This window comes from Galeopterus variegatus, unplaced genomic scaffold (assembly GCF_000696425.1).
Source record: "Galeopterus variegatus unplaced genomic scaffold, G_variegatus-3.0.2 Scaffold109, whole genome shotgun sequence".
Taxonomy (NCBI): domain Eukaryota; kingdom Metazoa; phylum Chordata; class Mammalia; order Dermoptera; family Cynocephalidae; genus Galeopterus; species Galeopterus variegatus.
Genome location: NW_007726220.1, coordinates 370,835 through 387,837, shown reverse-complemented (window position 1 = coordinate 387,837; position 17,003 = coordinate 370,835). Strand labels below are relative to the sequence as shown.

Below are 17,003 nucleotides of genomic sequence, written 5' to 3'. Positions count from 1 at the left end.
GATCGCAACCCTCAGTGTCGCGCCCGTACTGGACCGGGGACCCGCAACGGGATCGCAACCCTCGGCGCTGCGCCCGCACCTCGCTCAGCCAGTGAGTGGCCGGTCTGTATGTGGGATCCAAACCCTCGGCGGGAGCGCCTCAGCGCTCCCAAGCGGCGCACTGCAGCAGTGCGCCACCGGGCCGGCCCCTCCTGCACACTTCTATACTTGGTCCCTGATTAACTTTTTCTTCTGAGCACACATCACTAGCATACAGTACAGTTTACTCATATCTTACTTATACCTTGTTTAATTTCTATATCCTTTACTTATATCTTACTTGTATCTTATTTAATGTCTGTATCCTAGACTAGAATATAAGCTCTAGGGGGTGAGTATAATTCATTGCTGTATTCCCTAGCACCCAGAATGTTAGCTATCATCCTACGCAAGTCCCAAATTTCTGGCAGTAAAGCTTAGAAACCAGAACAATTAAAGTTGAGTTCTATACACTGAAGACCAAAAGCCTGAAGTGATCAACTAGAGGTTAACTAGTAATCAAATAAATTAAGGTTATATTTTTTAAAAAGAAAAAGTATAGGTTTGACACCACTTTGAGCAAGTCACTTCATCCCTTGGCACCAGAACCATCTGCAAAACGGGGATTAAAAACTTTAAAAAGGATATGAGATGGTTCAAATAGTAAGTATAAAATGCTTGTCAAAGTGCCAACCGGTAAAGTATACACATAACAGAACATTACTTTCCGCTCTCCACTTTCAATTGGAGAAAAAGCAGAATAGGGTTGAAAGCAGTTTCAAAACACCTACTTAAAAAACATGAACACAGAAGTCGGACACGAAAAGAGTTGGCCAGACCAAGTCACAAGCACCACCTAATTTCAGTCTGTTCTCCCAGAGAAATTTGCTCAATAGCTTCTTCCAAGAATCCTGACCAGTACAGTCAACAGTTTTCAACCACGGCAATACCAACCACTGAGAAATGTTTGGATATATAAATGTATAAAAGTGCCTTTTTTAGTTGTCACAGTGACTCTGCAAGTGCTACTAGTATTTATTACCTGGGGAGCAGGATGCCAAATGTCCTGCAATGCAGCTCCACACAAAGAGAAGCCTTGCTGAGAAAGAATGGATTCTAGCCCATTACACCTAAGATAGATAATTTCCCATAAAACTTGACCCCCAAGCATCAAAGGAAAAGGGAATCAGAACAGACCAGTATCCATCCTAAGAGTAGAGCAGTACAAAGCCACCCACTAGCCAAGGTGAGCATAAATGAAAAACATTTTTACATAGCCCCGTGCAGGCCAGTCACTCCCTCTCCTCACCAAATAGAAGATAATTTACCAAAAGTGGCACTTTTCCTTCAATGCATTTATCACAATTGTAATTATATAGTTATTTGTGATTATCTGCTTACACATTTCTTCCCCACTAGAAAGTACTCCATGGAGGCAAGAATTATGAATCCTATGGTCACAACACACTACCTGATACATTGTAGAAGCTCAATATGTTATTTGTTGCATTAATGTAAGCAACTAGCATATGGTAGTTACAGGTTTTTCAAAACAAGTTTTGCCATAAAACTTCTTACATTGGCAAGTCCCCAGCTATTTTATGCTTCAAATTAGACAACATTTCAGCAACAGGACTGGACGACCCTGTGAGCTTAAAAAAAGTTTTATCCTGAAAATCCTTGAGAAACAGAGAATATGATCAAAGTCTAGGAAATCTTGATGATATGCAAGCAAAGACGACAGGTTGGTGTACTGCATCGCAGTACATGCTCAAAAATTAAAAACTTAATAGTGTACAGATCTTGTTACCCACATGAGGTGATATGAGTTGACACCAGAAGAAGGCACTTCCTCCCACAAACCATCCTCTGGTGCTTCTACTAGGGAAAGGACCATTGGCGTGGATGATGTTGAAATGATATTGATCTAGAAGTGGTATAAACTGCATCTCCAGTCCTCTAAAAGACATTTTTACCATCTCAGGTGTGGTAAAGTTACTAGGGTTTCTACACAGATGCACCACAAGCCTCAGTGTGGCAGTTCTTTTGATGTTTTCTGCCCTACTTGTCATTACTTATCATTAAGTGATATGGTACACTTTAAGGAATACATAGCATCATGTACCCTTACGAACACAGCTTCACCCAGGAGCGTACATTCCAACTTTTCAGTAAAGACAACACGGTTCTGAATTGCACACCTAGCTCCTCTGATCTAGTTTCTAAAATTCTCCTCCCTCTTCCATATTAAACTGATTAGCAGATAAGTGCTCAAAAACAAACAAAAAGGCTACGGTTAGTTTACTTGGTTAGAACATGGTTCTGATAACCCCAAGGTCCTGGGTTCAGATCCCTATACCAAAAGTAAAATAAAATAGTAATGAAAACAAATGAAAAAAGTAAAGACAAAAACTGTCCCTAGGCACAAAACTTCAAGGCCTCATTTGCTTTCTCTTTCAAAAGCTCTCATTTCCATAGTTTTTTTATTTTACCTGTAACTCCAAACACGGTCTGATCTTGCATGGGTTATACAAAAAGAGCCTAAATTTCTCTAATACACAGTTCTACATCTTGCCAAAGTCTTTCCTTCTACACTAAAAAAGATATCTGTGACACATCACTGAGCTGTAAGAACTTAATTTACATGCAGTCAAGAATTTGGTTTGTCATCATGCTTCTACATCAATTTAATCAAGTACTGTACTTTGATAGACACCAAGAGGCAGCAACAATGCCACTGTATTTCATTAATTCCTACGGCTGCCTTGGACTACTTCCTCAAAATACCAATCTTTCATTAGGTCCCCCTAAATCCACTCTGCACTATAACTGGCACAATTAAATAAGTTAAAGAATGGCCCACGGCACAGCCAACCTTATTATCAGTGCTTCCAAATCCTCGTTTTAATCCTCAGCAATTCCTTGAATGGAAAACCAGAGTCCTGTAAATTCTACAGCTCCTTTCAAGGTTCCAAAAGTATTTTGCTACCAACCTCTTCTACACCATTGTCCAGATAAATGTATACAGGAGACCCTGGCTTCATGATTTATATCAAAATACATGGGACCAGACTAAAGTTACCAGCTGTCTTTCCAGATAGCTTACTTACTAGCTCTGGCCAGTATAACCAAATTGGTGTGGATACTTGGCATACTAAGCTATGCAAATGTAACCAACAATTAACTCTCCTCTCTTTCCTCACCCCCCTCTCCAGTCTACTCTGGCTCATAGACTCTTTTGAGATTGTCTCATTCAAGGCACATAGAACTTCCTTTTGGTAAATATGTCTGGGTGGGTAAGCCCAGCTATCTCAATTTTATTTTATTTTAACCCAAAATACCATAATGTGACCACATATTGGTCACTTGAGGTTTTATGTTGGGGTTTTAAAGAAGCCAATTCAAAGCTGCACTAGGAAAGCAGAGGACTCAAATCACAAACTGGAAAGAAAAATAAAAATGTTACAAATCTGTCCTGGGCCAAAAGAACCCCAAAAGCAGATTAAGGAAGGCTAAGAATCTGCCTCAAACCAAAGGCAATAAAGTGGGAAAGAAGAAGAGGTAGAGATCATTTAGGAAGTTCTGTTTATTAGTTAAATAGACATAGGCACTTCCCGGCTCTAGTTAGCCAGGCCTTTCCAACAGATACTAGGAATTTTCACTGAAATGATATTGATCTGAAAGCAGTATAAACTGCATCTTTAATCCTTTTAAAGACATTTTACCAGCTCCAGTGTGGTAAAGTTACTGGGGTGTCCATGTGCTTTGCATTCCGTTAGCACAGAGTTTGATACCAAAGGAAAGCATAGAAAAGGGGGAAAATATAAGAACAGAGAAAATAAACCTAAAAGGCAGAGGAATGGCAGTAAGTTTAACACACACACACTCATGACTCCCTACTATAGTATTCATCTCTTCGTACAAATGTTAAATCACAGATCAAACTGTCAAGCACACTGCCTCTTGGAAACTACTGCCTTCATTGCAGCCATGTCACAGTGATCACAGCTACAGTTCTCAGGCAGGAGGGGAAGAGGCCTGGTAGTCAGATACTTGTTTTTAATGGGAAGGATAGAGAAACCACATCAGATTTTCAGAAACTGATTCTCCATTTGGTCTTTGAACTATTAATGTTTATTACCTGACCATTTCCGTAACTTCCATTTCTGTGTCAAGCACAATCTTTACAAAGTCATACAATTGGAAACACGTCTTGGCTCTAATATCCACTCCTCAGAAAGGCCTCATCAACTCCAGAGACGGGGTGATTTGTCAAGAATCTACTTAGACAGTTTACTTGCTAGACCATCAAAGGAGACACAAGGAAAATAATTTACAACAAACTCAGGCTGGCCACCGGGGAGAAGGAGATGAGGGAGGGAGAGAGATCATTAAGGATGGCCTACGGAGAGATCACCAGATGACCAAAGGCCCTGTTCACAGATAAGTTGGCCATCAGACGCAGAAGGGAAATCATGGCATTTAATTAGTGCTCTTCAGGCTGGCCACCGGGGAGAAGGAGATGAGGGAGGGAGAGAGATCATTAAGGATGGCCTACTGAGAGATCACCAGATGACCAAAGGCCCTGTTCACAGATAAGTTGGCCATCAGACGCAGAAGGGAAATCATGGCATTTAATTAGTGCTCTAAGACTGGCCTTAAGCTGACATTTTCAGGAACTACTTTCTCAGGCAAAGTTTACTGAATTGGTCATATTCAGAGATTACCGTAGTCACCATCCTAAGATAATCTTCCCCACCTTTGTCAAACTCCCAAGACCACAGATCCAGATTATCCTTATGCCATCTCACCAAAGAACTAAGAGAAAAAGAAATGGAAGGCAAGGAGCCCCAAGTCCTTTAAATAAATAGATGCATTTGGTTACTAGAATTTATCATCATTGCACAGTAGAAGAGCTACCTCAAAAGTATTTTCTTTCTTCTCCCCTGTTACGGGCTGAATGTCAGTATACCCCCAAAATTCATATGTTGAAATGAAAACCCCAGGGCCGGCCCGGTGGCGCACTGGATAGTGCACCGCTTGGGAAGCGCGGCGGCGCTCCCGCCGAGGGTTCGGATCCCACATACAGACCGGTTCCCGCTCACTGGCTGAGTGAGGCGCGGGAGCGACACCGGGGGTTGCGATCCCGTTGCCGGTCGCCGGTCCGGTACGGGGGCAACACTGAGGGTTGCGATCCGTTGCCGGACACGGAAAAAAGAAAAAAGAAAAAAAAAAAAAAAAAAAAAAAAAAAAAAAACGAAATGAAAACCCCAGATGGGATGGTATCAGGAAGTAAGACCTCTGAGAGGTAATTAGGTTTAGATTGGGTCATGAGGGTGGGCCCCCATGATGGAATTAGTGCCCTTAAAAGAAGAGCAAGAGACAGCCCTCTTGTCTCTTGCTCTTCTTATAAGAGGGGTGGGGAGTTGGCATGTGAGCACACAATGAGAAGACAGAAGACCACTGTCTACAAGCCAGGAAGAGGGCCCTCACCAAGAACCAAATCTGCCCAGCACCTTGATCTTGGACTTCTCATCCTCCAGAATTGTGAGAAATAAATATCTGTTGTTTAAGCCACCCAGTCTATGGTATTTTGTTACAGCACCCCAAGCAGATTAATATATCCCTCAACACCAAGCATATGTAACCTTTTCTCCAAGCAGTAACACTGTCATCATAGGAGAGTCACATATATCTAAAACATCAATTTACAGTTTAATTTAGAAGAAGCCCCTCAGGTAATTCGGATACACTTTGCAGCCCAGTTAGCATAAATGCATAAATTTAGTAGTTCTCAAACTTGAGCATGCATTAGAATGGCTGAAGGACTTGTTAAAACATATTGCCAGAGCTTTGGATTCAGTAGGTCTGGGCCAAGAATTTTCATTTCCAACCAAGGCCCAGGTAATGTTGATGCTGGTGGCTGGGACCACACTGAGAAGCACTGCACTAATACGCTTTCAAACTAGAATGGGTGCTTAATAAAATTTGGGGGTTTTCTGAGAGAGAGAGAGAGAGAGAGAGAGAGAGAGAGAGATAAAGAAAAAGCATTAATATAACTCAGATGTAGCTAAGAACTATGGTACAGTTTTTAATTCTAAAGACCAACAGTGTTGTTAACTATCCAATTCTATCCCCCTCTCAAGAGGGGCCTCTACCAACCAGGAGTCATGTTGTAATTTTATTTGATAAACTAATAGCACTTTCACATATCTTATTTGATATTTACTATAGGTTGCGAGGTAAATATTTTCCTCACCATATAGTTAAGGATATAAATTCAGAGAAATTAATGAACTTGCCTAAAGTCACACAGCCTAAGGGAACTTTAAACCTAGGTTTTAGTGTTGACTCTGCTATGAAATTTTGTATATGGCACTTAACCTTATGTGTCCACTTTCCCCTAGTGGCAAATTAAGACAATAATCCCTGCCTCTCCAGCCAGTGCTCCAAGTTTCTGGAAAGTAAAATTACTCTGCAAATACTTTCATTAATAATTTCTTTCTTTCTTTTTTTTTTTTTGTCCTTTTTTGTGACCGGTAAGGGGATCGCAACCCTTGGCTTGGCGTTGCCCGCACTGCGCTCAGCCAGTGAGCACACTGGCCATTCCTATATAGGATCCGAACCCGCAGCAGGAGCGCCGCTGCGCTCCCAGCACCACACTCTCCCAAGTGCGCCACGGGGCCGGCCCTTTTCTTTCTTTCTTTCTTTTTTTAAAAGATGACTGGTAAGGGGATCTTAATCCTTGACTTGGTGTTGTCAGCACGACACTCTCCCAAGTGAGCTAACTGGCCATCCCTATATAGGGATTCGAACCCATGGCCTTGGTGTTATCAGCACCACACCCTCCCAAGTGAGCCACAGGCCGGCCCCATAATAATTTCTATAATAATACTTTCATAATAATTTCTCTCCCTTAGCTCAAAGTGAAGGAACTCTATATTAGAGTCTGAATCCCACCTCCAACCCTCCTCTTGAGCAGGAGGGGGCCTGAAGACCAAATACTGCCAGTTCTCACCATTGGGATCACAAGGCTGCTATAAACCAAGTGCCATGGCCATACACCAGAAACCCAGAATAATAAGACCCTAAATGGAAGGGTTAAAGAGGACCAAGATCTAGGCACAACGTGAAATTGTAACTAAAGGCTTAAATAGCTAGTAAAAGGTAGAGCTGGGATTTGAGTCAACCTTGATTCAAATCCCAGCTCTACCTTTTACTAGCTATTTCCCATAGGGCAAATTTCTTATTCTTATTCTATGTCCTTATACATAAAGCAGCACAAGTAATACCAGAACCTACCTCATAGTTTTGAAGATTAAATGAGGAAATTCACGGAGAGAACCAATTATAATGCTTAGCACGTAGTAAGTGCTCAAATGCATATCATTAATATTCACCCCCAGCATGCCATCATTTTAAAGTCAGGATCCTTGTGAGGAACCCCTGGCCCTGGACAACACTGTGGACAGACTACCTACAGAATTGTTCCTCAAATCCTTTATAACATAGCTGTCTTTGGCAGCCCAGATGCCTAAACAAGTAAAAAGTTAGAAATCTGGAAATAAAAAGGAGGTTATTCAAACCTGAATTACCAAGTTTCACATTCTTGAACTGATGCTGGACCAACCTGTGAACTCCACTGCTTTAGAACTCAAACAGAATATTATTCAAAGGGCAAGAGAGAAACCATCTGTATTTGCCAGAGAAGACACAGTAATACACCACAACTAATTCCCAGCATTTCTGCACAGGTGACTTGTTCTCTAAAGACAACAGAAAGCCGTAATGTCTACCCCAGAAAGAGTGGTAATCACTGGACAAGAAGAGCCTGAAGACACATCTGTTTCCTCCAAAAGGAAGCACCCAGCATGATGTAGCCTTTAATCCTCTACCACGTGGGTCGCACTCTTCTTAAAGTCAAAGTACACCAGGCTTGAGTCAGATGAAAGTAAACAGCTGGGCCCAAAGGCACTCATGCCCAGCAAGCAAGCTGTGACCTTAAGGAAAATAGGAAGCAAAATAAAAACACCAAGCACGCAGCAAATAGGTTTTAAAATGACAGATATTATGCCGACCCCCAAACTCCCCTGCTGCTGTCATACTGGTGCTAGATCTTGGGAGAAAGGGGAGTTTCTTATTAAGAGATGCCTATGAACAAGCAAGCTGAAAGCTAACAAGTTTAAGAGGGAAAAGCATACAAAAATCTTGGCTGCTAGTGATGAGCCATGGAAAATCATCAATGTGCCAGTGCCAAGGGAGGAGGAAGTCTAATATCCAACAGTGCAGACTTAGGAACATAGAAGCAACAAAGCCATAAGGAATCCCAAATGCAAAAGAGAGAGAAAAAAGGCACATGACACATTTCCTCTTTATATGGGTGGCAATTCAATCTGGGACTGCAGATCACATAGCCTGGTACCCAAAACCCCTTAGTATTTAATATCAACATAACTTCCTGGAGGGCGACAAAAATCTGTCCTGGATTACTGGGTGATTTCTAATATGTACCATAACGAACACTAAGTCAACATTTTAGGGATCAAATTTCCTACTCTGCAGCATGCTGGAATGCATTCTTGGCATTAAACTTCCCATTCCAGTCCACCCTTAGAAAATGCAGAAGCCACTGAGAAATACAGACTCAGCCTGTACCAAGACAATCTTCCAGTTATGCACAAGTGACTAACAATAACAGAAGTTCACTCAGATGTCCCTTCACATTCAATAAAAACTAATTTTAAAAAAACCCAAAAATGTAAAAACTAATTTCATCCATTTTAATGGGGGGTGGGCAATTTCAGTGAACAACACTCAAGGTGGTTAAGTCAATGTTCACCCTAACTTGGATTCCTCAAAAACCTGGGATTGAGTAAGGAGTTCATTTCAGGGCCCTTAACACCTGCTGTCCTTGGCAGATGAACTACTGTGCCCAATTCTGAGTTACCGAAAATTTATTTTTGCAAAATGCCAAAATGGCAAGGTAAAAAAACAACTTGGAAGAGCTATTTCTAAACTAGAATCTATATTCAAGACTTCATAGTTCAATACAGGAGCAGTGTAACCCATCCTTCTCTTCCAGGTGTTAGCACTGTAATAGCCTAGCACTGGACACCCCATGTATCTTAAACTGTTAAGAATCCACTGATGGCCCTTGACAAGTGCCAGACCCAACCAAACATGGACTAGCAAGTAAAGAGAAACCCAAATCACTCTATTTCAGAGGCTCCGTAAGGAATAAACGTGTTTGTAGTATCTATAAGCTTCTTGGCCACAGCCAACCTAACCAAAAACAATATTAAAGGCCATTTCTGTGAACAGATGTGCAAACTTCTGTTCAGACTTATGTGCAGACTTAACCCAACCCATCAACCCTCAATATAAGGTCTAATCCAAGCAACTCAGCTTGAGCACACTGCTCAGCTCTTTTAAAATAACACCAGCATAAGAGTTCCGACAGGTACTTCATGACTCTTGCTTTGTTTAAGAAAGGTCAACTAACTCTGCCAAGAAAGAAAAAGTCCAGGCCACCAACCAAAGTTAAGCCACTGTCACTGAAGAGCTGTTCAGGGCACACAACTCTGAAGGTGATACGACATTCCAAACCCAAAATTACCACAAAAGAGCTCCGGAACTGGCCAGAAACTTAGGTTGTACCAAAAGCTCTACCTAACTACTGGAACCACTCTTTTTCAGGAAACTTTATGGTTAGAGTCCAAATTTTCAGTCACTAGATTAACTATAGGTCTAAGGATAGATGTGTAATTTGGATTCTATAAATCCCATGGAATTCAGAATAGCAGCATTTTAAAAGGCAAATTAATATTTTAACTTTCCCCTTCTTGAACATTTAGCTTCATAAATCACAGCCTCTGAAAAGCTGTCCCAGGTTAACCTTGCCCAACTCTGATTGCTCCTTATTCTCAAATTCCTTCAGCCCATATATTCAACTTGACCTATATCCATTTATGAAACCTTGCTTTGGGGGCCGGCCCGGTGGCGCACTGCTATAGTGCGCTGTTTGGGAAGCGCGGCGGGGCTCCCGCCGAGGGTTCGGATCCCACATACAGACCGGTTCCCGCTCACTGGCTGAGCGAGGCACGGGAGCAACACCGAGGGCTGCGATCCCGTTGCCGGTCTGGTACGGGGGCAACACTGAGGGTTGCGATCCGTTGCCGGACACGGAAAAAGGAAAAAAAAAATAAAAAGAAACCTTGCTTTGCAACTTTTCTGGATGTGTGCACATAAGCATGCTTCCCCAAGAAAACTAAACTCCTCTGAAGCAGATATTGCCTCAACCTTTTAAATCCTTTCCTAGTACCCAGTTGGTATGATTACATAGGGCTATTTCCCATCTCCAGTGAAATCTCCACATCTTCCTGACATAGAAATGATGCTCTCAGTAAAAAGTCTGTAGTTCTAATGCCCTTACCACCACCACCACACTGGGAAAGGCCTTGGTAGTTAATACTGGGCAATCAATGTCAGTATCAACCCAAGTTCTTGTATTTTTGTCTTAAAACAAGCTGATAGCCTTTTTAAGCTGACTGAACCTAAAAATTATGGTCAGGGCCATAATTACACTCATATTCCCTGCTACTACATAAGCAGTTAAGTCATAAAGGCATTTCCAGGACTCTTGTCTAAACACTGCTTTTGAAAAAACTGGCATTAGAATCAGTGGATTTAGTTTAAAAAGTGATTTTGAGAAGGAAAGCTGGTCATTTCACAAGGTTACCAAAGTAGAGTACCACAGGCAGAGAGCTAAAATATTCACAGATTCTTCTTCTTCCATAAAAAGAATATTTCACTGAAGGAACCTAGAAATGTTCTTAATCCTAAAATGGCAATTTCAAAAATAAAGACTGAATCTATCCACGTAACCCTTCAAACAGGATTTAGTGAGTCCCAAAACATTTGGACTTTGTAACTGGCCTAAGAAATCAGGGGGCATTAATTTTAATATATGTAAGTGACGCATGCAAGAAGTCCAATAAAGAGTACATTAAAAAAACCTAGTCCTGGGCCGGCCCATGGCTCACTCGGGAGAGTGTGGTGCTGTTAACACCAAGGCCACGGGTTTGGATCCTATATAAGGATGTCCAGTTAGCTCACTGGTTGAGCGTGGTGCTGACAACACCAAGCCAAGGGTTAAGATCCCCTTACCGGTCATCTTTAAAAAAAAAAACAAAAACCCTAGTCCTTGCTAGTGGGTTTATAATCCTGACAGTCACAGCAGAATAGAGGCTGAGGATGACACTGAAGTTGCAGTACCTTTTTTCCTTTCTGGTATTCCAAAAATGCAAACCCAACCCCCAGAAATATTTAACCAAACTATAAAACCTTTCTGAAGGAACAAGGCTTTAAAATTCAGTCTCATAAGCCAAGCTTTTGGAGCACACTTACCTTACTAATGAAACTGAGGACCTTCTTTCCAAACTTGTTTATTTTCACTATGAAACTGCAATTGATTTTTAACAGGGCTCTACTGTGCCCTGAACTTAGCACAGAGCCAGGGCCAAGGAGTCTTCCTTGCCAGAGCAGCATCTTCCCACTTCAAATCTTTAGGATACCTCTCCTTATCTCCATACTCCCTGCCCTCCAGCAATACCCTCTTCCATATCCCGGGTCTTTTTCACCAATGTTATTCTATTCTACCATATGAGGGGACTAACATTATCTTTGCTTGAAAATTGTTTATTAATTTGCCTGTCAAACATTCTATAGAGCTGTTTACATCTTACTACAGAAACCGCCTGGGTACATATTGACAGCTCAGCAAGTATTTACACAAAGCTCTGAAACATTTGGTTCCTTCAGAGACCAAGATGATGCTGTGTCAAGCAGAGAATTACCAAACACCTTTCCCTCTACCTTTTCCCCTCCTTTATAAAGGGAAGCTTTCTTCTAGCACATCTCTAATATGCCTAAATTACACTAAAATACTAAGCCAGGGAGGAGAAAGAATAGAAATTCAGGTGTGATGGAGAAGAAAAAGAACAGCATTTCCAGGACCACGTGCAAACCACACCATATAGTTTTTAAAACCACGGGCAAGAGAAGACAAATACGCCTATGAAATTGACCCTGAAATACTTAGCTTTTCCTGTTCCACTCTCAGGAACTTTTGCTCCTCTCTCTGCAAAACTTACAGGGCAAGTCCAGCCACTCAAATTACAACCAATTAGCCAAACCAGACCTATCCCTACCCAAACATCAGAGGAGTCCCGAGAGCTTAATGCTCCCTCTCCCCACCTCCCTACCCCCCCCCCCAAAAAAGTAGTAGAGAGTTAACGTTGAATTTATTTTTTGTTTTGTGTTTTTTCTGGTAGCTGGCCAGTAGGGGGATCAGAACCCTTGACTTTGGCATTGTAACACTGTGCTCTAACCAACTAGGCTAACTGGCCAGCCCTGACGTTGAATTTAGGAATATCCACTCCCCATCCCACCTGAGTGTAAAGCCTCCGAGGGATCTTGAAGCACTATTTTTCAAATCTTGCTTTAATGATGTCTGCCTAATTTTTCAATTACTGTTTAGTGTTTTAAAACCCCCAGCCAGGTAGAATGACTAATGACAAACAGATTAACAGTTTCAAGGCAACAATCTGGTAGAGCTTTTTCTATAGAGGTCCAAAGACCACCATGGCACCCAACTAACTGTTCAGAGCATGTTTCTGTGAATCCTCAACAGAAAACAGCCTCAAGTTCCGTAAGCCCAGGGGAGGAAAAATGGTCTCAAGACCCCTACTGATAAATGTACAGGAAGAAGCTGCTCTTATAACAAGCCAGTTATGGAAACACAGACAGATGTGTAGCATCAGAGTGAGAAGGTCATGCAGTCCACCAACTTCATTTTACTGATGAGAAAATGAAAAACAGAAAGCAAATGATTTGCCCAAAGTCACACAGCTTACTAGAGAGCTGCATGTGGGAATGCATCAGTTATGATAATAACCAATATAAACAAGGAAAAACCCAGAGATAAAAGCCAGGGGAATCAGGATTCCATTTCAGAGCCCCAGGTATCACAGCTCACTGGCAATAAAGAAATATTCAGTGCCAATTTATTTTGAATACCATATTTTAACCGTGCTTGCATGCTTCAGTTGCTTCTAGAATTCTGAGATTTGAAGACAGTCAATGCAACCTTTTGGGGAGTGGGAATAGGAAAGAGCCCTGCACATTACTTTGTTAGCCTATCCCACATTTTTTAAAAGTTCACTAACCTTTGCGAAAGGCCTACTGTAGACATCACACCCTAAGGAGTCAATCCAACATAGGAATGTTTAATGCAAAATACAAGACATCTTGTTTACAGCAGTGCTGCTTGTCATGGTTACTCTGTACTACACACAAAGGAAGGAACCTAAAAGTCCTCACAGGGTCCAATACACAAGAAGGCAACCTTGGTCCTGGCTACTTTCTTTCTTTTCACACCACTATCCCAATTCCCATGACCTAAACAACTGAAAAGCCCCTACAACCAAAGTGCCATTTCAGTGTGGTTTTCCTGGTCCCTCCTACTTGAGAAAGCTCCAAGAGTCCTGTATTTCAGCCAGCCCAGAATTTCTGCCAATAGGCATTCCCATAATAAATCCAGGACTCCTGTATCTATTTCCCAGGAGTCAGAAATATAACTTGATATTTCCATAGCAAAAACTAACAGCTAAACTTCTATAATCAAATCCAACTTGATCCTGGACTACTTATTGTGTTCATTTTTTACACTGATAAACTGATAGTACTCTCAAGGTATTACTGCTAAAAACATCCCAAGTAAAAAGCCTTACGTCTGGGCCGGCCCGTGGCTCACTCAGGAGAGTGTGGTACTGCTAACAACAAGGCCACGGGTTCGGATCCTATATAGGGATGGCAGGTTCGCTCACTGGCTGAGCGTGGTGCTGACAACACCAAGTCAAGGGTTAAGATTCCCCTTACTGGTCATCCTTTAAAAAATAAAAACAAAAAAATAAAAAATAAATGAAAGATAAAGGAAAAGTTTGTCTGTTGGGATCTTCCTAGCTCCTGTGAAAATACACAGCCATAATACTCACATTTACCTAATATTTCATAAAAGCCAAGTCAAATGAGAATATTCCCATCTTAGTCTCCACAAAATACTCTTCATTTAAGAATAGGTTAGGGAAAGAAAGCGGCAGAGCAAGACCCTATTATTGGAAAATGCTAAGAGTAGGCACCATGGTCTGACAAGAGGTTTATCCTCAAGTAGCAAAGATGAATTCAGAACAAAGTCTACCCACCTACAACCCTGATCTAGACAACTGCTACATACCTGAAGCAGCCCACAAAACTGGAAGTTGCACTGTCCTTTCCACAAGTGATTTTCACCAGCCCACTCCCTGGGTCTCCGGGAAGTAAGCAACAGAACTGAAATTGAATAGGAATCTGTTTTGTACAGTGCTGGGTCTGGTGATAGTAAAAGAGATCAGAAAATTCATCCAAAGGCAGCACAGACAGGCTTCTGAACAGGGACTATATCTATTTTCCTATCATTCGCCCAAGAACAAACAGAGCATAATAGTACCTAGCACACAGAAAGTGCCCAATTACTGAATAACTAAAAAATAGCACAGTAGGGCAAAAGTTAATTAAAAAAAAAAAAAAAAGTTTGCCTAAATATCCCCAAGCTAGCAGAAGTCAAATCAATTTTGCTTTTAAATGAGCCTTGACTTACCCCAAATTATTTCCTCTAACAGTTTTTCAAGAAAGGTAAATTTTTCAACCAAAACAAAACTAAACAAAACTAAATGAAACAAAACTAAGGGAATGAGGGGGAAAAGGTATAGATTACAGAATGCCCCAGAGACAGGAGGATGCTCTGTCTTCTAAGACAAGACTTATCCTCCAGACCTAAAAAAAACAATTTAACATCCCCCTATTTCTTGCCCAGATGTAGAAAGAACATCATGGAAGATGTAGAATCAAGGCACAGAGCTCTAAGCCCACCATCTAACAAAGCTATTTTCAAAATTCCCAGCTCAATGCAAGAGCAGAAAAGTAGTTTTAGGATGGGGAGGGATTATAGCTAATTAGTCCATCACTGTCTACAAAATCTCCTAGCACAAAGGTACAACTGCTGGAGGGGCAAGGGTACGAAGGGAGCGTCCCCCTCTTTGAAAAGATAAATGACTCCATCAAATACCCAATATTACTGACCAAAGCTTTGAAGACAGAGCAGAATAAAGAGGGAAGAAAAGCAAAATAAAAATAAAATAAGATGTATAAAAAGGTACCTATAAGTTGTAATTTCTAAACAAATCTTAACTGTAACTGTTGGTTATATCTGGGTAGACAGAAAAAAAGAAAGGAACACACCTTAAAATGCAAAGAAAAAAACTGGCCAATGTCTATTTCAAAGCTCCACAATGATTGATAACGAAATAAACTAGCCTTCTCGATATTCCAGGAACAAGGATAAATTTCACCAAACCTAGCCTTGAAGAGAAAAGGGAAAGTCCCTCTTGAGATCATGAACATCAGCTTCCCTTTAAATTGAGCTGCTATACCAAAGCTGAATTAACAAAAGGAGTGTTAACAAGATTCAACATGTAAACAAAAAATAAATAAGGCCAGCCTTCCTTAAAACAGAACACTTTAACCTATATGAAATTCTCTCAGAAAGTTGTTACTGGAAAAAAATAAAGTTTTCTTCCCCCCCCACCCCAAGATCCCAGTTTTGCCACTCAATAAAAAGCCCAGTAAAATTATTTCAATTCTGCAAAGCAAACAGTGTCAAAATTACTCAAGACAAATGTATCTTCAGAGCAATCAAAGAACTCATTTATACCATCAGGAAAGTCACAAAACCAAAACAACAGCAAACCCATTGTAGAGAAAAACTCAACTACTGTTCTGACAACACAGAATCTATTTCAGGCTGCATAAAACATAACAAGCAAAATAAATCCAAGGTACAAGCAAAAAGCCATTGCCTCCTCTTTTGTTTCGGGTACAATGTAACAAGTGCAGCCTGTCTGGGGCCCTGCTCCTGATGATACAGTACTGCTGCTTAAATCTCCCTCCTCAAGGTCACAGCCAATTTCAGCTCTGGAATAAAAAGCAGATAGTGGCAGCGATGGTTTGGGTTATCACTGGCAGAAAAGCAGAGTGTAAAAGTTTATGAGCTCATCAGGATTGTTGTACCATTACATCAGAGGCAATTATAAATGGCCAAGAGCAGGAGATGAGGAGCCAATCAGATCACAGATAGGATGTCAACCTAAGACCAACTGTCTCCTGGCTTTGACAGAAGGATTTTACCTCCATAATTCAAATCCCAAACCAAAGCAATCTGCACTTACTACTCCAATCACTCAGCTGTTTACCAGCACTTCCAGGGAGAAGCCCAGGCCACTGGGCCGGCGGAGACTTAGACAGAAGATGGCCCGGGCTGCTCTAGGTGGACCGCAGCCGGCCTCTAGCTGGCCCCAAGCAGGCCCCTGCCCTCCCTCGAGGTCCCCCCGAGCCCGAGGGGCCCCTCCTTGAAAGCCCTAATGGAGGAACAGCCTAGAGGAAGGCAGGGAGGACAGAGAGGAGCAGCAGGTGAGCAAAGAAATGATCACTCAACTCCCGGGCTCCTACCATTGCCTACACCCCTAATCTGAGCCCCCAGTACCCCTTCATCCGAGGCCAGGCCCTTCCCCGCACACTCTGCCCCACACCCCCCTGAAGACTCCCAAAGTTCGAAGGGGACAGAGGAGAAGGAGAAGAGAAGTAGACACCTCTGGGAAAGCCCCACACAAAGGGTGAAGGAGGGAAGGAGAAGAAGGCAGACAGGCAGCCATTTTAAGAGAGAAGAGTCAGACAATGGCAGCTCCCCAGCAACGGGGGCCCGGGACCAAGGGGAGCCCACGGCTATGGACTGCTCCCCGCAGCCACCACCAACCCCCAGACCACGCTCGCCCCAGCCCCCTCCCCACTTAGCCGTGTACCTGAGGGGTCCGGGCGAGAGGCTGCCCCCCGCC

The 17,003-nt window shown here is 42.1% G+C and overlaps 1 protein-coding gene across 2 annotated transcripts in view; it reads right to left on the bottom strand.

The window, feature by feature from the left end:
• ARID1A (AT rich interactive domain 1A (SWI-like)) overlaps positions 1 to 16,997 on the bottom strand; it is a 72,125-nt gene extending 55,128 nt beyond the window's left edge. For both annotated transcript variants that reach the window (XM_008586200.1, XM_008586205.1), the window contains exon 1: positions 16,971 to 16,997. The gene's annotated coding sequence lies outside the window, so the exon portion shown is untranslated. The remainder of the gene's footprint in view (positions 1 to 16,970) is intronic.
• Between the last annotated feature and the right edge of the window lie 6 nt (positions 16,998 to 17,003).